The 20,416-nt window shown below is 43.9% G+C and overlaps 1 protein-coding gene across 1 annotated transcript in view; it reads left to right on the top strand.

Annotated features, from left to right (window-relative positions):
* pigf (phosphatidylinositol glycan anchor biosynthesis, class F) overlaps positions 1-20,416 on the top strand; it is a 77,642-nt gene that overhangs the window by 4,706 nt on the left and 52,520 nt on the right. The window lies entirely within an intron of this gene.

The raw sequence follows: 20,416 nt of genomic DNA, 5'->3' as shown, positions 1-20,416 counted from the left end.
CAGAATTTGATATAAAGTTAAAGAGTAAGAGACTATAATATTCATAATAGTTTTCTACTAAAACAATTCTCTAGTCCCGCCAACAACACACACAAAATGCTGGTAGAACACAGCAGGCTAGGCAGCATCTATAGGGAGAAGGACTGTCGACGTTTCGGGCTGAGACCCTTCATCAGGACTAACCGAAAGGAAAGATAGTAAGAGATTTGAAAGTAGAGGGGGGAGGGGGAAATGCGAAATGATAGGAGTAGACCGGAGGGGGTGGGATGAAGCTAAGAGCTGGAAAGGTGATTGGCAAAAGTGATACAGAGCTGGAGAAGGGAAAGGATCATGATATGGGAGGCCTCAGGAGAAAGAAAGGAGGGGGGGGGGAAGCACCAGAGGGAGATGGAGAACAGGCAAACAACTAAATATGTCAGGGATGGGGTAAGAAGGGGAGGAGGGGCATTAACGGAAGTTAGAGATGTCAATGTTCATGCCATCAGGTTGGAGGCTACCCAGCCGGTATATAAGGTGTTGTTCCTCCAACCTGAGTTTGGATTCATTTTGACAATAGAGGAGGCCATGGATAGACATATCAGAATGGGAATGGGACATGGAATTAAAATGTGTGGCCACTGGGAGATCCTGCTTTTTCTGGCGGACTGAGCGTAGGTGTTCCACGAAACAGTCTCCCAGTCTGCGTCGGGTCTCGCCAATATATAAAAGGCCACACCGGGAGCACCGGACGCAGTATACCACACCAGCCGACTCACAGGTGAAGTGTCGCCTCACCTGGAAGGACTATCTGGAGCCCTGAATGGTGGTGAGGGAGGAAGTGTAAGGGCAGGTGTAGCACTTGTTCCGTTTACAAGGATAAGTGCCAGGAGGGAGATCGGTGGGAAGGGATGGGGGGGGACAAGTGGACAAGGGAGTCACGTAGGGAGCGATCCCTGCGAAAAGCAGAAAGAGGGGGTGAGGGAAAAATGTGTTTGGTAGTGGGATCCCGTTGGAGGTGGCGGAAGTTACGGAGAATTATATGTTGGACCTGGAGGCTGGTGGGGTGGTAGATAAGGACAAGGGGAACCCTATCCAGAGTGGGGTGGCAGGTGGATGGGGTGAGGGCAGATGTGCGGGAAATGGGAGAGATGCGTTTGAGAGCAGAGTTGATGGTGGAAGAAGGAAAGCCCCTTTGCTTAAAAAAGGAAGACATCTCCTTCGTCCTGGAAAGAAAAGCCTCATCCTGAGAGCAGATGTGGCGGAGACAGAGGAAATGTGAGAAGGGGATAGCCTTTTTGCAAGAGACAGGGTGGGAAGAGGAATAGTCCAGGTAGCTGTGAGAGTCTAGGTTTATAGTAGATATCAGTAGATAGGCCGTCTCCAGAGATGGAGACAGTAAGATCAAGAAAGGGGAGGGAGGTGTCGGAAATGGACCAGGTAAATTTGAGGGCAGGGTGAAAGTTGGAGGCAAAGTTAATGATGTCGACGAGCTCAGCACACGTGCAAGAGGCAGCGCCAATGCAGTCGTCGATGTAGTGAAGGAAAAGAGGGGGATGGGTACCGGTATAGCCTTGGAACATGGACTGTTCCACAAAGCCAACAAAAAGGCAGGCATAACTGGGACCCATACGGGTGCCCATGGCTACACCCTTGGTTTGGAGGAAGTGGGAGGAGCCAAAGGAGAATTATTGAGAGTAAGAACTAATTCCACTAGACAGAGGAGAGTGGTGGTAGAAGGGATTTGGTTAGGTTTGGAATCCAAAAAAAACCGAAGAGCTTCGAGACCATCTCGGTGGGGGATGGAGGTATTTTGGGACTGGATGTCCATGGTGAAAATAAGACGGAGGGGGCCAGGGAACTTAAAATCATTGAAAAAGTTCAAAGCGTGAGAAGTGTCACGAACATAGGTGGGAAGAGATTGGGGGGATAAGACAGTGTCAAGGTATGCAGAAATGATGTCAGTGGGGCAGGAGCAAGCTGAGACAATAGGTCTACCTGGACAGGCGGGTTTGTGGATCTTGGGTAGGAGGTAGAAACAGGAAGTGCGGGGTGTGGGAACTATGAGGTTTGTGGCAGTGGATGGAAGATCCCCAGAGCTAATAAGGTTGGTGATGGTATTGGAGACAATGGCCTTGTGCTCCTCAGTGGGATCATGATCAAGGGGTAAATAAGAGATGTTATCAGAGAGTTGTCGCTGTGCCTCAGCCAGGTAGAGATCAGTACGCCAGACAACAACAGCTCCCCCCTTATCAGCAGGTTTTATAGTGAGGTTGGGATTGGTGCGGAGGGAGCGGAGAGCAGAGCGTTCGGAAGGAGTGAGGTTGGAATTGGAACAGGGTGTGGTGAAGTCAAGACGGTTGATGTCCCGTTGGACATCATAAAGAGATCCAGAGCAGGCAGAAGACCAGAACGGGGTGTCCATGAAGAGGAGGAGGGTTGAAGACGGGAGAAGGGGTCATCGGTGGGGGTAGGAGAGTCCTTGTCCAAGAAGTAAGCTCGGAGACGGAGCCGGCGGAAGAAGAGTTCAGCGTCATGGCGTACGCAGAACTCACTGAGGTGTGGGCGAAGGGGGACAAAGGTGAGGCCCTTGATGAGGACAGAGCGCTCTGCCTCAGAGAGTTGAAGGTCGGAGGGAATGGTGAAGACCCGGCATGGATGAGAGATGGGATCAGAGGGGGGAAGGGAGGCTGGTAGTGTCAGTGGAGAGGGAAGGGTTAGGGTGAGAGGAAGATGGAGCCTCTGAGGGCCCTGGAGCTGACGATGGAATCTGAGGGAGAGGGGATTGCAGAGTGGTGGTGGGGGAAGGGGAGACGGGAGTCCCAATCGCAGCATGTGAAGACCCGGCCTGGAGTTCAAGGCTGGAGTCGCAGTTGGTGGTTGCGCAATTGCTTTGAAGCTGTCCATGGTCGTTGGAACCCACGTTGATGGTGCTAGGGTCCGGGTTTTCAATATGCCCTGGGTTGCTGGGGCAGCCGAGATCGACGGCCAGGACGTATCCATGTCGGTTGGGACCCGCGTTGATGGTGCTGGAGTCCGGATTTTCAAAATGCCCTGGGTCACCGGGGCTGGGGACGCGATACAAAGACCATGCTCTGGGGTCTGCAGATGGAAGATCTTGCAATCCTTGCAGGACGTGATAAAGTCAAAGAAACGGCGATTGCACGCATGGATCCGACGGAGGATGAAATAATGGACAGGTCCATTGCAAACGGAGAGAAAGGTGTCCCGGAGGCGCGGAAGGGATTGTGATAGGGACGCCAGGTACCTTCTCATGGCGCAGAGTGTCGCCCTCAGAGCTCGATGGGAGAAACAACGGGAGACAGAGCCAATTAAATGTGAGTACCTGGGATCCTCAGAAGGTCCAAATTGAGAAGCTCGAAAACGGATCCTGAAGCCAACTGGAGTCAGTTGGCGGCGGAGACACGTTCCAAGGAAGGATATATGGCTATAATAGTGGGTCTGGGTCAAAATATGATCGAAAAGTTGAAGGGCCGAAGGAATTATAGATGGGGAGCAGTGAGAGAGGGTTTCACTGAACTCCCGTCGAAGAGAAGATTTAAACTACTTCAGTGTAGGCATCACTGGCAGATGCTTCACAGTAGTGAATTTAAAGAGCAAACACAAGGAAATCTGCAGATGCTGGAAATTCAAACAACAACACACACAAAATGCTGGTGGAATGCAGCAGGCTAGGCAGCATCTATAGGGAGAAGTGATGTTGACGTTTCGGGCCGGGACCCTTCGTCAGGACTAACCGAAAGGAAAGATAGTAAGAGATTTGAAAGTAGAGGGGGGAGGGGGAAATGCAAAATGATAGGAGTAGACCGGAGGGGGTGGGATGAAGCTAAGAGCTGGAAAGGTGATTGGCGAAAGTGATGCAGAGCTGGAGAAGGGAAAGGATCATGGGACGGGAGGCCTCAGGAGAAAGAAAGGGGGGGGGGGGGAGCACCAGAGGGAGATGGAAAACAGGCAAACAACTAAATATGTCAGGGATGGGGTAAGAAGGGGAGGAGGGGCATTAACGGAAGTTAGAGAAGTCAATGTTCATGCCATCAGGTTGGAGGCTACCCAGCCGGTATATAAGGTGTTGTTCCTCCAACCTGAGTTTGGATTCATTTTGACAATAGAGCAGGCCATGGATAGACATATCAGAATGGGAATGGGACGTGGAATTAAAATGTGTGGCCACTGGGAGATCCTGCTTTTTCTGGAGGACCGAGCGTAGGTGTTCTACGAAACAGTCTCCCAGTCTGCGTCGGGTCTCCCCAATATATAAAAGGCCACACCGTGAGCACCGGACGCAGTATACCACACCAGCCGACTCACAGGTGAAGTGTCGCCTCACCTGGAAGGACTATCTGGGGCCCTGAATGGTAGTGAGGGAGGAAGTGTAAGGGCAGGTTTAGCACTTGTTCCGTTTACAAGGATAAGTGCCAGGAGGGAGATCGGTGGGAAGGGATGGGGGTGGGGGGACAAGTGGACAAGGGAGTCGCGTTGGGAGCGATCCCTGCGAAAAGCAGAAAGGGGGGGGGGTGAGGGAAAAATGTGTTTGGTAGTGGGATCTCGTTGGAGGTGGCGGAAGTTACGGAGAATTATATGTTGGACCTGGAGGCTGGTGGGGTGGTAGGTAAGGACAAGGGGAACCCTATCCCGAGTGGGGGTGGCAGGTGGATGGGGTGAGGGCAGATGTGCGGGAAATGGGAGAGATGCGTTTGAGAGAAGAGTTGATGGTGGAAGAAGGAAAGCCCCTTTGCTTAAAAAAGGAAGACATCTCCTTCGTCCTGGAAAGAAAAGCCTCATCCTGAGAGCAGATGCGGCGGAGACGGAGGAATTGTGAGAAGAGGATAGCCTTTTTGCAAGATGGCCACACATTTTAATTCCACGTCCCATTCCCATTCTGATATGTCTATCCATGGCCTCCTCTATTGTCAAAATGAATCCAAACTCAGGTTGGAGGAACAACACCTTGGAGGCTGGGTAGCCTCCAACCTGATGTCATGAACATTGACTTCTCTAACTTCCGTTAATGCCTCTCCTCCCCTTCTTACCCCATCCCTGACATATTTAGTTGTTTGCCTGTTCTCCATCTCCCTCTGGTGTTCCCCCCCCCCCCCCTTTCTTTCTCCTGAGGCCTCCCGTCCCATGATCCTTTCCCTTCTCCAGCTCTGTATCACTTTCGCCAATCACCTTTCCAGCTTTTAGCTTCATCCCACCCCCTCTGGTCTACTCCTATCATTTTGCATTTCCCCCTCCCCCCTCTACTTTCAAATCTCTTACTATCTTTCCTTTCGGTTAGTCCTGACGAAGGATCTCGGCCCGAAACGTCAACATCACTTCTCCTTATAGATGCTGCCTAGCCTGCTGTGTTCCACCAGCATTTTGTGTGTGTTGTTGTTTGAATTTCCAGCATCTGCAGATTTCCTCGTGTTTGCTCTAGTCCCACCAATTCTTCAGTTTTGCAATTTTTTCTTTGCTACATAATGCAGTTCACACAATGTTCCCCACTGCATTCCATATTCCAACCACATGCTGCATACATTTTTAAAATTAATTTTGCCCTCAATTCACTTCCCATGTATTTAAATCTTATGACCTATAGTCTTTGACTCCTGCATCAAAGAGCCTCTCGCTGTCCACTCTAATCAGAATTCTTATCAGTAAATATTCTAACAGTAGATGTTCTATTTATCACAAAACAACATTTTGGAGAGGGAGGGAGAGCAGCAAGATGTCTTGGTAAATATTGGTACCAATGACATAGGGAGGAAAAGTAAAGAGGTCCCAAAAAGAGAATTTAGAGAGCTTGTAAAAAGCTGAGAAGGAGGACCTCCCGGCTAGTAATTTCTGGATTGCTGAATGTGCCACATGCCAGTGAGGGTAGATACAGGATGATCTGGCAAATTAATACATGGCTGAGAAGCTGGTGCAGGGGGCAGGGCTTCAGGTTCTTGGATCATTGGGATCTTCTCTGGGGGAGTTATGACCTGTACAAAAGTGATGGGAATCAATATTCTCATGGGCAGGTTTGTTTGAGCTGTTGGGGTGGAAACCGAAGTAAAGGGACACAGGATAGAATGCATGGTAAAAAAGTAAAGATAGCATGCAGTCAGTTGGTCAGGAAGGGCAGAAAATAATAAGATACAATTGCAGCCAATAGGGTGAGTATCAGTGCATTAGGGATGCAGAATCAGAAAGGATAGCAAGTAAGGTACTGAAAGTGATATATCTCAATGCACCGAGTATAAGAAATAAGGTGGATGATTTTATTACACTATTGCAGTTTGTCAGGTATGACGCTGTAGACATCACTGAGTTGTGGATGAAGGATGGTTGTAATAGGGAGCTGAATGTCCAAGGTTACACATTGTATTGGTGGAATAGGAAGGTTGGAAGAGGGGGTGGCGTGGCTCTGCTGGTAAAGAATGACATCAAATCAGTAGAAAGGTTTGACATAGGTTCGGAAGTGCGTTGAGTTAAGAAACTGCAAGGGTAAAAGGACCCTGATGGCAGCTATATACAGGCCCCCCCCCCCCCCAACAGCTGGATATGGGCCACAGGAAAAGCCATGTCAAAAGGGCATTTATATGATAGTCATGGGAGATTTCAAAATGCAGGTCATTTGGAAAAATCAGGTTGGAATTGGATCTCAAAAGTGAGTTTGTTGAATGCCTATGAGATGGTTTTTTAGAGCAGTTTGTCATTGAGCCTACTAGGGGATCAGCTATACTGGATTGGGTGTTATGTAATGAACCGGAGGTAAATAGGGAGATTAAGATAAAATTATTCTTTGGAGGCAGTGATCACAATATGATTGAGTTCAACTTGGAATTTTATTAGGAAAAAATAAAGTCTGACATAGCAGTATTTCAGTGGAGTAAGGGAAATTACAATGGTGTGAGAGAGATAAGTTGGAAGGAGATGCTGGCAGGGATGACAGCAGAGCGGCAATGGCGTGAAGGGCTTAGACAGATTAGGAGAATGGGCAAGAGAGTAGCCAATGAAATACAATGTTGGAAAATGCATGGTCATGCACTTTGGTAGTAGAAATAAATGTGAAGACTATTTTCCAAGTGGTGAGAAAATCCAAAATTCTGGCATGTAAAGGGACTTGGGAGTCCTTGTGCAGAACATCCTAAAGGTTAACTTGCAGGTAAAGTCAGTGGTGAGGAAGGCAAATGCAATGTTGGCATTCGTTTCAAGAGGTCTAGAATATGAGAGCTGGAATGTGATACCAAAGCTTTATAAGGTACTGGTGAGGCCTCACCTTGAGTATTGTGAACAGTTTTGGGCTCCTCATCTAAGAAAAGATGTGCTGGCATTGGAGAGGGTCCAGAGGAAGTTCACAAGGCTGATTCTGGGAATGAAAGAGTTATCATATGAGGAATGTTTGATAGCTCTGTGTTTGAACTTACTGGAATTTAGAAGGATCGGGGAGGGGAAATCTCATTGAAAGTTTTCAAATGTTGAAAGGCCTAGACAGAGTATATATGGAAAGGATGTTTTCCATGGTGGGAGAGTCTAGGACAAGAGAGCACAGCCTCAGGATAGAGGGTCATGCATTTAAAACAGAGATGCAGAGAAATTTATTTTGCCAGAGGGCGGTGAATTTGTGGAGTTTATTACCACAGGCAGATGTGGAGTCCAGGTTGTTGGGTGTATTTAAGGCAGGGCTTGATAATTTCTTGATTGGACATGGCATCAAAGGTTATAGGGAGAAGGCCGGGGAGTCGGGCTGAGGAGGGGGAGAAGCATCAGCCATGTTTGAATGGAAGAGCAGACTCGATGGGCCAAATGGCCTAATTCTGCTCCTATGTCTCATGGTCTAAGAGGAGCTTTGATAATATGAATGATTGTTTCAGGAGAAGATGAGATTGACTGGGGTTATTGCTGTGGAGTTTAGCAATAAAAGGAATGGAAGTGTAGGACATTTCACTTGGTTGATGTAAAATGTATGAATATTTTATAGGTTGGATAACAAAGTGTTTAAAAATACAATGTAATCAGAGTAAGTTGAGCTAGCGTGAACTGAGTTCATTTCTACATGAAACTCAGAAAACTGGCAGGACATTTCCAGTCACTATCCATTCTACCAGTCTAATGTATTCTCAGTGTCAGTTGCACTCCAAATAATGTGATCAAGCAATTCATATTTGATGCTCTTCTGATACAAATTGGTATTCCCAGTTTCCGAAACCAAAGAGCAAAACCATATCATGTTGAGCTCTAGATTCAAAGGGACATTGAGGTTATGACAGGACAGTGCACAAAGCAACTCAAAAGCTTACTGCAGACTTCTCAAAGAGTTCAGACTGTCTGTAAGCAGAGACCATTTTTTTAAGAGAATCAGTAAGAGAAAACTATAGTTATTTGGTGCTTCAGTGATTCCCTCTGCCTAGGAACAGGTCACTCGCCTACAATCTGATGAAGTCTTTCTCCTAGTTGAATACATTCAGACCCCAGTTAACACTGAGGACACATTCACTGGAAGTGGCACGCTATGTAACGCAGCGCTTTGCGGGGTCATTATAATATTACGTAAATGGATATGTGCCTGATTTTTAAAAAAGAAAACAAACCCGTGATGTATGATATTTTGTGTATACACAGTCATTCATGGAGTAACAAACAGGCAAATCGGCCTAACCTGTTCATCAGTGGAGCAGCACACATCGCAGGAGCCGCAGAGGGAAGTGGGTGTTGTGTGCATCTTGGAGGAGGGACTAGGCAGTGGGTCCTTCTCTAGCTTTGGCTTCTTCAAGTGGGTGTTGAGATTTGACTGCCTTTTCCTCATGAAGCAGTTCTCGGTAGCAGGAAATCATGTCATGAGCACCTCTCTTTTACAGGAATGCAAGTCCGAAGCATGTTAAGATTCTCAGGGTGGTCTGAGGCATTATCAGGCACCAAGAATACTTTAGGTTCAAGGTCATGCTTGTCCCAATAGCACTTCACTGATGGACAAAGATGTGAAACAAGCCAATTTTGGAAAACGTCAATCGTCACCCAGGCTTTCTTGTTTGATTTCCAAATCACTGGTGGACTTGACTTTAAAATTCCTTTCACTGCTCATGGTGTTTGAGAATGATACACAATCATAGGCTTTAACTTAAAGTAACCTTTAGCGTTGTCTCCGAGCAAGAGAGATGACCAGTCCTTTGCAGCCTTGAACCAGATGCATGTTTCTCTTCTCTGGAGATGAAAGTACAAGGAGGCATTCTTTTCCAAAATAGGCCTGTTTTATCCACATTGAAGGCAAGTCCGGGATGATAAGTTCAGAACGTGTGTGTTGCAGGCAAATCTTGGGCTACATTGCTGTCAGCACTAGCCACTTCACCAATCTCTGCTGTCTGTGGATGGTACCAACCTGTCCTCTTCTTCTTGAATATGATCGAAGCCACTTCTTGCCTTTTCCAATATGACCAGGTGACTTGGGGTCATGTTTCATTGTCTTTGGTCATCCACCCATATATTTAGTCTATTTTCCATTTTTTCAAGCTCCTTGAACAAGTCACCTTTGCTGATGACAACTTTTAAGGATTGCAGAAGCTTTCATCTTGTCTGCATTTTGTATAATTGTTCTGATTGATGTAGCCAATTTCAAAGAGGCGCCATCATCTGATTGACATTCACCAGCTTCTTAATGCTGTATCATTTGCAGTTTCACATCCCTGCCAATGCATTTCCTAGACATCTTAGACGTACTATTGCAGGCTGTTTTCCAAATGGAATAAATTGGCGAGGGAGCAAAAACGTTTATATACATGGGGGAGGCTGAGCTTGGACTAATTCGTGATTGGCTGTGAGTGGCACAGAGCGTATGTAAAGCACTCTCATTGGCTGAATGAATGTTTACTGTAATGGCAGCTGCGCTTGAGAGTTTTAAGTGTTGTTTAGAATGAATTTTTGTCATTCTTAAAAATGTCAATAAAGAATTGAATAACTGCATTGTTACAAATCAGCGCTATGCGGGGTCCGAGTGTACTCTCCTATCTGTATGGCCATCTGCTTCTGATGGTTTTTGTCTTGGTGTGAGGAGATAGATTTCCTTATGATAATTATAACCATATAACCATAAAACAATTACAGCACGGAAACAGGCCATCTTGGCCCTTCTAGTCCATGCCGAACGCTTACTCTCACCTAGTCCCACTGGCCCGCACTCAGCCCATAACCCTCCATTCCTTTCCTGTCCATATACCTATCCAATTTTACTTTGAATGACAATACCGAAACTACCTGTACCACTTCTACTGGAAGCTCATTCCACCCAGCTACCACTCTCTGAGTAAAGAAATTCCCCCTCGTGTTACCTATAAACTTTTGTCCCCTAACTCTCAACTCGTGTCCTCTTGTTTGAATCTCCTCTACTCTCAATGGAAAAAACCTATCCACGTCAACTCAGTCTATCCCCCCTCATTATTTTAAATACCTCTATTAAGTCTCCCCTCAACCTTCTATGCTCCAAAGAATAAAGACCTAACTTGTTCAGCCTTTCCCTGTAACTTAGGTGCTGAAACCGAGGTAACATTCTAGTAAATCTTCTCTGTACTCTCTCTATTTTGTTGATATCTTTCCTATAATTCGATGACCAGAACTGTATACAGTACTCCAAATTCGGCCTTACCAATGCCTTGTACAATTTTAACAATCCTATGCTCAGTGCTCTGATTTATAAAGGCCAGCATACCAAAAGCTTTCTTCACCACCCTATCCACATGAGATTCCACCTTCAGGGAACTATGCACCATTATTCCTAGATCATTCTGTTCTACTGCATTCTTCAATGCCTTACCATTTACCATGTATGTCCTATTTGGATTATTCCTACGAAAATGTAGCACCTCACACACAAAATGTAGCATTAAACTCCATCTGCCATTGTTCAGCCCACTCTTCTAACTAGCCTAAATCTCTCTGCAAGCTTTGAAAACCTACTTCATTATCCACAATGCCACTTACCTTAGTATCGTCTGCATACTTACTGATTCAATTTACCATCCCATCATCCAGATCATTAATGTATATGACAAACAACATTGGACCCAATACAGATCTCTGAGGCACACCACTAGTCACCAGCCTCCAACCTGACAAACAATTATCCACCACGACTCTCTGGCATCTCCCATCTAGCCACTGTTGAATCCATTTTACTATTTCAATATTAATACCTAACGATTGAACCTTCCTAACTAACCTTCCATGCGGAACCTTGTCAAAGGCCTTACTGAAGTCCATATAGACAACATCCACTGCTTTACCCTCATCAACTTTCCTCGTAACCTCTTCAAAAAATTCAATAAGATTTGTCAAACATGACCTTCCACGCACAAATCCATGCTGACTATTCCTAATCAAACCCTGTTAATCCAGATAATTATATCTCCCATCTCTAAGAATACTTTCCATTAATTTACCCACCACTGACGTCAAACTGACAGGCCTATAATTGCTAGGTTTACTCTTAGAACCCTTTTTAAACAATGGAACCACATGAGCAATACGCCCATCCTCCAGCACCATTCCCGTTTCTAATGACATTTGAAACAGATATTAGTTATTAGTTAACAGTTATTAGACATTTGAAACAGAAAATTAGTTACAGGTTTTATTTGTATAAGAGAGCTGTCGTTTGTAGGAAGATGTAGGAATGTAGATCGGGTATGTGTGTGAGCATTAAAGAACAGTATTTATAATACAGAATTGATCACGTTGGTTCCTGTGACATCATGATTTTGTTTTTGGCATTGCTCCATTATAATTCAGTTTTGTGCTTGGAGAAATTCAGTGCTGTCTGCATCTTATGTTGTTTTTTTCACTCTCCCTCTCATACTGTTCCCGCACTTCCTTTCCTTGGCTCTCCAAAGGGATTCTACCACCAAACGTTTTCACCTTTCCCCAACCCCCACACACTTTCTACAGGGACCCCTGATTCCCCTGTCCATTTGTCCCTCTCGGCACATATCCCATAAGCGGCCAACGTGCTATACCTGCCCGTTAACCTCCTCCTTCGCCTCCATTCAGGGCTACGTTCAGCACCCTTCCAGGTGGGGCAACACTTCACCTGCGACTCTGCTAGAGTCGTTTTTTATGTCCAGTGCACTTGATGTGGCCTCCTCTACATTGGTGAGACTTGTTGTAAATTGGAGGAACCGCTTTATCGAGCACCTCTGCTCTATCTTCCAAAAGCGGGACCTCCCCAGAGACCAGATATTTTAGTAACGCTTCCCATTTTGACATGTTGGTCCTTTTGTGACATGATGAGGCCACTTTCAGGATGGTGGAGCAAAACTTTGTATTCTATCTGGGTAGTCTCCAACCTGATGGCATGAATATTGACTTCACCTTCTATTAAAAATATTATCCATCCCCCTTCCCTTTTCTATTCCCCACTCTGGCCTCTACTTTTTCTCATCTGCCTGCCACCTTCCCTTCCCTTTCTCCAATGGTCCACTCTCTGCTCTCATCAGATTCCTTCCTTTCCAGTCCTTTGCCTTTCCCACCCACCTAGCTTCATCTATCATCTTCTGGCTATGCTTCTTCTCCACCCCACCCCCAACTTTTTATTCTGTCATCTTTCCCCTTCCTTTCCAGTGCTGAAGAAGGGGCTTTGCCTGGAACGTCAACTGTTTATTCATTTCTATAGATGCTGCCTGACCTGCTGAATTCCTCCAGCATTTTGTGTACCTTGTTTAAGTGCTGATACTGTTTTGCATCAAAGTAATGACTGCTGTAATGAACTGTCTGCACATTGCAACATGTGTAAATCTCTTTGATGCAGCTGTTTGAAATTGTTAAGATACCAGTTTGCAGTCAATTTTGTTCCTTTTTTTGTGGGGGTTTGGGTGTTGAGAACACTCAACTTGATGGTAGTTCTCTACACAACAAAGATTTCAATGCTTTTGGAGCGTGAAAAATCTTTTGTTTTAAGACTTGCATGAAGTCATTCTAAATAACCTGTCTAATGGAAAAAGTGACGCCACGCAATAAAATTGTGAGAACATTAACTATTGACAAGAGGCTATAGTTATCTCATTATTTATCGACATTGTGAAACAGAAGGTTATGTGTTCCTAAACTGGATTGGATCCAATAATGTGAAGTGACATTTATATTAATTGAGTTGGAGAGTACTTATTATCCAGTAGTCAAATCAGATATGAACTGACTCATGTTAAATAGAAAAATAAATAAGTCTGAGCTTAAAACACTCTGAAATGTAAATGTGTGCAAGTGGAAAAATTTAAACTTTTTAATTAGCAGTAGAAAATGTCAATACGCAGAAGGAAAAGAATGACTTGGATTCTGCGGTTTGTCAGTGAAGATAAGAGACTGGAGGCTGGTGATGCAGCAGGAACAAAATAAATACTCCAAGAAGCAAAGCTGGTAGAAATTCACCCTGTAATGTGGGCCTATTTGGGCAATATCATATTGGTCACCTCTTATCGGAATCACCTGATACTCTCTTCCATCCTGCCAGGAATTGAGGCTGAAATAAGAGTAGCGAGCTGCTTCATTTTTGGGCAGCTCTGTGGATGAAGTTCTACTGTCAAGTGTTTGCAATAATGAAAAGGAAACTTAAGTATATGTATAGTTCATTCGTTGTGTAGAGGTTAAAGAAAGACTAATTTGAAAGGTAAAATGCAAGGCACTTCATGACTTCCCGATTATATATTCTTCACAAAATGCTCCTTTTCTGAAGTATGCTTTACCTGGTCGGGAAACTGTAGAATGGGCCAAAGAGCAAATTTATATAACAGCCAAGTTAAACAAAACTTTTATTCAGATTTCTAGTTGATGTATTTATCAACATGATCAAACAGTTTCTAATAATTAATGGTAAAATTATTTTGAATGTGTTTGAAGCCAGCTTCCTTCACCAGACAATCTCTTGGGACAAAGATGGAATGATACACTGGCATTGAGATAACACCACCGCCATTTAAAACACCTGATCAAGCTAAAAGACATTTAAGGGGTGTTACAGTAGCGTAGCAGTTGGCACAACACTTTGGAGGCTCAGGGCATTGTAGTTCTGAGTTCAATTCCAACACTGACTAAGAAGTTTGTACATTCTCCCACATGGATGTCCTCCAGCTGTTCCAGGTTCCTTCCACAGGAGTCAAGAGACAAAATTATTGGGCCCTTGTCTAGTAGCTTTGTGTCCTTTCTTGCCACGGGCAAGGTCCCAGAGGACTGGCGAGTGGCTAACGTTGTACCTCTATTTAAGAAGGGAACAAGGGAAAATCCTGGGAACTATAGACAGGTGAGTCTCACATCTATCGTAGGGAAATTGCTGAAGAAAATTCTTAGGGATAGGATATGTGAGCATTTGGAAACCCGTGGCATGGAGAGCAAGAATGGCTTTGTGTGTGGCAGGTTGTGCCTTACCAACCTGATAGTTTTTGGACAAGGTGATGAGAGAAATTGAAGCTAGGGCAGTGGATGTTGCCTATATGGATATTACCAAGGTGCTTGACAAAGTCCCTAATGAGAGAGACGCTACTCCAGAAGATTAAAATGAATGGGGTCTGTGGCAAATTGGCTGTTTGGATTCAGAGCTGGCTTGTGCATTGAAGGCAGGGTAGTGGTTGAAGGGACTTACTCAAGCTAGAGGTCTATAATTAGTGGAAGTTGCAGGGATCTGTGCTGGGACCTCTGCTGCTGTGATGTATATAAATGACCTGGATGAAAATGTAGATGGGTGAGTTAGTAAGTATGTAGATGATACCAAGATTGTTGGAGTTGTGAATAGTGTTTATTAAATTTTTTTTATCCCAAAGCCCCCTTAATGCACTTTCATGCTTGCCAATGCCCCTCTTAGGCACAGCATACTTTCCAGCACCCCTATACTGTAATAACATGTCTACCGTATACTAACATGAGAAAAATGATGCTGCAATTTTTATTTGTCTTTAAACCTAGCTTACACAGTACCTGTGCCCTGAACAGCAATGTCCAAGCAGTTTCTTTTTTTGTCAGTATGTGGTTCACTGCACTGAAGCCTTTTTTAACAAAGTAGGAGGATGGAAATGCAATGAAGAGCAGTTTGGTTCTTCTCCAAAGACCAGAAAACTTCGTATGAGAGTGTAGCCACCTATCACAAATGATGACATTTTTGAAAATCATTTTTGCTACTGCTGTGTCCTGAATTTCAATAATTTCTTCTTGCAAGCTCTCATCCTGTTCTTCCACCTTGCAAAGAGATGGGTTAATTACCCAGTCCTGAATTTATCAGGTCTTTGATAAGTATAGATCCTTTAGTAACTGCAAATGTAAGCAGTACTCTTTCAAATCATTGTCTGTGAACGAGATTTGCCATACTTTCTATACAGGGAAACTGTGAGAAGATTCTTCTGCCATATCTCCAGTAGAAGTTCAATCTTGTTTCCCAAGCTCTAGTCAACCTTGAGCAAAAATTCAACCCCAGTGTCAAAAAGATCAAAGAAATATTTTAAGCAGCAGCCTTTTGACAGCCAACGCACCCCAGTGTGAAGAAGCAGGCGTTCAAACTCTTCATTGTTATCTTGGCACAGCTGGCAAAATATTCTGCTGTTTAATGGATGAGCTTTAATTTTGTTGATAGCAGATATTACAAGAGTTGGGCATGAAAAAAATCGCCAGCTGAGGTTTTTGGCTGCAAGCTGTTGACGATCAGTTACACAATGGATTGCAAGCAGACTTGGAATTTCTTTTTTCATAAATGCCACTAAACTAGCATGACGACCTGTCATAATATGGTGCTCCATCTGTTGAGCAAGAAATCATGTTCCTAATCGAAATACTTTTGTCCTCAATATACATTTTGAGCTTGTCATAGATTGATTCTCCATTGATATTTGTTTTTCTCTTTTTACAAAAGAGAATCTCTCATAGAATTTTCCATCTTTGATGAACTATGCATTTGCCATTACCAATGCCTCGTTGCCTCGCACAGTCGACTCATCCAGTTGTATCACAAATTCTGTTTTTTGTAGCTCTGAGCATAGTTGTTACTTTGTATCTTCACTCATATTGTCAATACAACAAGCTACGAAGTTATTACTCAGGAATTGATTTTTAAAATACTGGGATCCATTTTGAGAACAGGCATTATTAATCTTTCACCAATTGTGTGAGATTTTTTCACACTTTGCTATCATTTGGAAAAGTTATAAAAGCAATGAGACCACTATCAACATCACTTTCAGCTTTCTGGGCAAATGACTCGAGTGTGCAATGCTTTTCAAATGCTTCTTTCATCTTCTGGAACTGATTAATACCATAAGTAGCCTTTTCAGGGTGTCTTTTAAGGAAGTGTTCCTGCAATCCTGATGGTTTTGTGGCTTCATTAGACAGTACAGTGTTAGAAATAAGAAACATGGGCATTGCTGATCCGACGGGTATGGAATAAAACTATACTCCAGTTATGTAACATTGTATTGACGCACTTCCTCTACTTTCTGTTTCTTAGCAGGATTAGAATTTATGGCTCTACACAAATTTATCTATCATTGGCAGGGCTAAAAAAATTAACAGAAACTTTGAATGCATATGCAATATTGATGACGGCAGTGAGTTGATGTGGATGGAATGATGGTAGCAGCATCCAAAGGAATTGAATGAGGTGAAGATGAAGTCGATCACAACAGTGAAAATTACATTGACAAGGATTCAGATTGCAATCTGAATGTTAGTCAGGGTAGAGCTGATGTTCGGCAAGCTACCTTTATAGTATTCCAGTCAGCGCGATTGACCAATCACATAAGGTCTCATAATCCCCAAAGATGGTTCTTGACCGCACATATGAAGCTGAGGTCACTTTGAGCACCTCAAGAGGAATCCTCGGGGTCAGTAGGTTCACTAATTGGACTTACTTCACCGTTTGGCTCTGGCCAGTGCTCCCTGTTTTCTGTAGATCTGTAGAGAAAGCTGAGAGGGTGTACTTGACACCGACTGTTAAATTGCATGAACCTGTTCTGTGCCGCGTGTCAAGGGGAACGCTACTTGATAATTTATGCATCCCCAGTAACGTCTGTTTGGTTGGTAAGGTCTGGCGAGATCGGCGAGTGCTCACCACCTTCAGTGCTTTCTTTGGAAGTGCCTGCTCTACTAATAGTTGGCCAGGTCCTGTGAATCAAGTTAGGGTTCCACTTACAGTAAACCCCCCCCCCCCCCCCCCAAAAGAATCTTGAATGCTCCCTAGCGACTTCTATTTCCTAACACTCCCTTAGGACACGTAACTGCTCCCTTTGGGAATCACTGGTGTAGAAGACTGGCAAAGAATATAGCACAATATAGATATGGGCTGAGAAATGGCAAATAGAGTTTAACCAAGATAAATGTGAAGTGTTCCACCTCGGTAGCGGAAATGCAAGGAGACCGTTAAAGGCAAGATCGTTAAGATCATTGCTGAGCAGAGGGATCTTGGGATCTGAATTCATAGCTCTTTGAAAGTAGCTACACGGGTCAATAATGTGATTAAGAAGGCTGATGGAATGCTTTCTTTTGCTGGTTGAGGCATTGAGTTCAAAAGTCAAGCGATTATATTGCAATTTTATAGAAGTCTGGTGAGGCCACGTCACAGTTCTGGTTGCCTCTCTGTAGGAAGGATGTTGAGGCTTTGGAGAGGGGATAGCAGAGGTTTACCAGGATGCTGCCTGCTTTAGAGGGCCTGTGTCAAGCAACAGACTGGATAAACTTCATTTGTTTTATCCAGAGTGGCAGAGGGGAGATTTGATAGAGGTATGAGATTGTGGGTTATAGATAGACTGTACAGAGAGTATCTGTTTCCCAGGGCTGGAATATCTTATATCCAAAACTGAAGTTGAGAGAGGGTAGGTGCAAGGGAGACGTGAGGAGTAAGTTTTTTCACTCAGAGTCGTAGGTGCCTGGTATGGTGGTAGAGGCAAATACATGGAGGCAATTAAGAGACATTTGGATAGGCACATGGAGGGATATGGACATGGTGTAGGTAGGAGGATTTTGATTTGGTTTTTAGCTGGTTCGGCACAACATTGTGGGCCGAATGGCCTGTTCCTGTGCTGTACTGTTGTGTGTGTTTGTATTGTGTGCAGCACCCTATACCTAAAGCAAGCCATTCCTGCCTGGAGTCAATTTCATGGAATTTTGTTAGATTGAATCCCAGGATTAGGGATTGTTGTTTTGGGAGAGACTGGTCTATCCCAAGATAGACCAAGAGTTTAGATCACTGTAAGGGGATCTCATTAATGTATATCAGACTGAAAGGGATTTACAGGAAATGTGCTAGAATGACTTTTCTTCAGCTGGAGAGTTTAGAGTATAGGCTCAGGATCCAGCAATGCGGAGGCAAGAAGTTTCTTTATCCAAAGTGGTTTGTAAACTTTTGCGATGCTCCCCTTTAAAAGCTGCTTGCTTTTTGATTGTATGCAAGGTGGAGGCTGAATTTAATTGGAATTAAATGCACTTAATTGGTTTTGTACATCCAGGAAATGAGAAGATGTGGTGAAGTTAAAATGATCTTATTGATCTATGATGTTAATGAACGTTGAGGAAGCTCAGAGGGGTTGTATGACCTACTTCTGCTTCTGTTTTGCATGCCCTTAGAAGAGTTTTTTTTAAACCTCGCTATAAGAAACAGATGCAGGAGCATTTCCCACAGCTGCCTGTAAAGAGTTTGTATGATCTCCTCGTTACTGCATGGGTTTTCTCCAGGTGCTCCAGTTTTCTCCCACAGTCCAAAGATGTACTGGTTGGTAGGTTAATTGGTCATTGTAAATTGTCCTGTGATGAGGGCGTGCATTGAAGGTGAGAGGGAGAAGGTTCAAAGGGGATGTAGGAGTAAGTGTTGTTTCTTTACCCGAGTGGTGGATGCCTGGAATGCGCTGCCTGGTCTAGTGGTAAAGGCAAATCCATTGGAAGCATTTGAGAGGCGTTTACATAGGCATGCGAATATGTGGAAGATGGAGGGATATGGATATTGTGTAGATCGGAGGGATTTGGTTTTGGGTTTTTATTTACTTTTTAGCTGGTTTGCACAACGTTGTGGGCTAAAGGGCCTGTTCTTGTGCTGTACTGTTCTATGTCCTAATTACCAGTTAATTGGTAATTGCAAATTGTCCTGTGATTAGGGTAGGGTTTAACAGGTGGGTTGCTGGGTGGTGTGGCTGGTTGGGCCAGAAGGGCCCATTCTGCACTGTATCGCTAAATAAAAGCAACACAATGAAATAACACTGGGCAACAAACTTTTTCGAAAGGGCTGCTTCCTCGGAAATTTTTCAGTTTATGATAGACCACTTGAATCTGAACACGAATACAATTTCGTACTACTTGTATTACATAGGAATTTGGAGAAACAAGAAATTAACTTTTATTGACTATAATGCATTTAATTGCATAGCAGTGCTGACGTTTTGCAATCGCTCAACTAAGCAAAAAAAAAAGTTTTGCTGATGATTTTTGTTTGTGTTCAGTGTCTGAGGCTTCTCGCTTGTGTCCAACAATAATCAGCCAGCATTGATAAATTCCAGTTGCCTTAAGTGCTGTTTCTGCATGACCGCAATGTTCTGGTGAAACCTTTCACCATGCTCGTCACTGACAGCACCAAGATTTGCAGGGAAGAGGTCTGAATGAGAATGCAGGAAATGAATCTTCGATGACATGCTGCACTTAATGGTTTTGTATGCTTGAAGCATGTTGTCAACCAGCTGTACATAGTTTGGTGCTCTGTAGTTGCCAAGAAAATTTTCAACATCCTTGAATGCCTTCCATACGAATTTTCATTTCCGGTCCCACTGGGAATTCTTTGAATTTCCTGTCATTGATGACCTGTTTGATTTGTGGACCAACAAAAATGCCTTCCTTGGCATCAGTTATTCTGACTTGAATTATGAGTTGAAATAACAATTATAAGTGATTTCAAAAAAGTGGTGTGTAATAGGGGAGTTTCATGATCAGCAGCCTAAAACCCAGAAGATACATTTACAGGAGGCAAAATCTTTGTTGTCAAGTGTAATCACTGCAATCTGGCCTTTACTCTTTCTGTTGGAGTCACTGTGCAGGGCTTTACTCATGATGGAGGGACAGGTGAGTTCCTGCGTCCTTTCTCTTTGATGTAGCACTTTAGGAACAATAGCCTGCCCACATGTAGCATCATTTTGCTCCTTTAGAATCGCAAACTACTCATTGGTTGCATCTGTTGGATGTTCATAATTGGCATTGCTCTGCTAAATGAGGTGAGTGAGTACTCAGAATTCTTGTTCTTGAGAAGGCAACGTTGTGCATTTGTGACTGTCTAGATATGAAAGCATTCCAATCATTGTGTTTAGATAGATAGATAGATACTTTATTCATCCCCATGGGGAAATTCAACTTTTTTTCCAATGTCCCATACACTTGTTGTAGCAAAACTAATTACATACAATACTTAACTCAGTAAAAAATATGATATGCATCTAAATCACTATCTCAAAAAGCATTA

Source organism: Hemitrygon akajei, chromosome 7 (genome assembly GCF_048418815.1).
Source record: "Hemitrygon akajei chromosome 7, sHemAka1.3, whole genome shotgun sequence".
Taxonomy (NCBI): Eukaryota; Metazoa; Chordata; class Chondrichthyes; order Myliobatiformes; family Dasyatidae; genus Hemitrygon; species Hemitrygon akajei.
The sequence above is the reverse complement of the archived record's forward strand: the minus strand, read 5'-3'. Positions and strand labels throughout refer to the sequence as shown.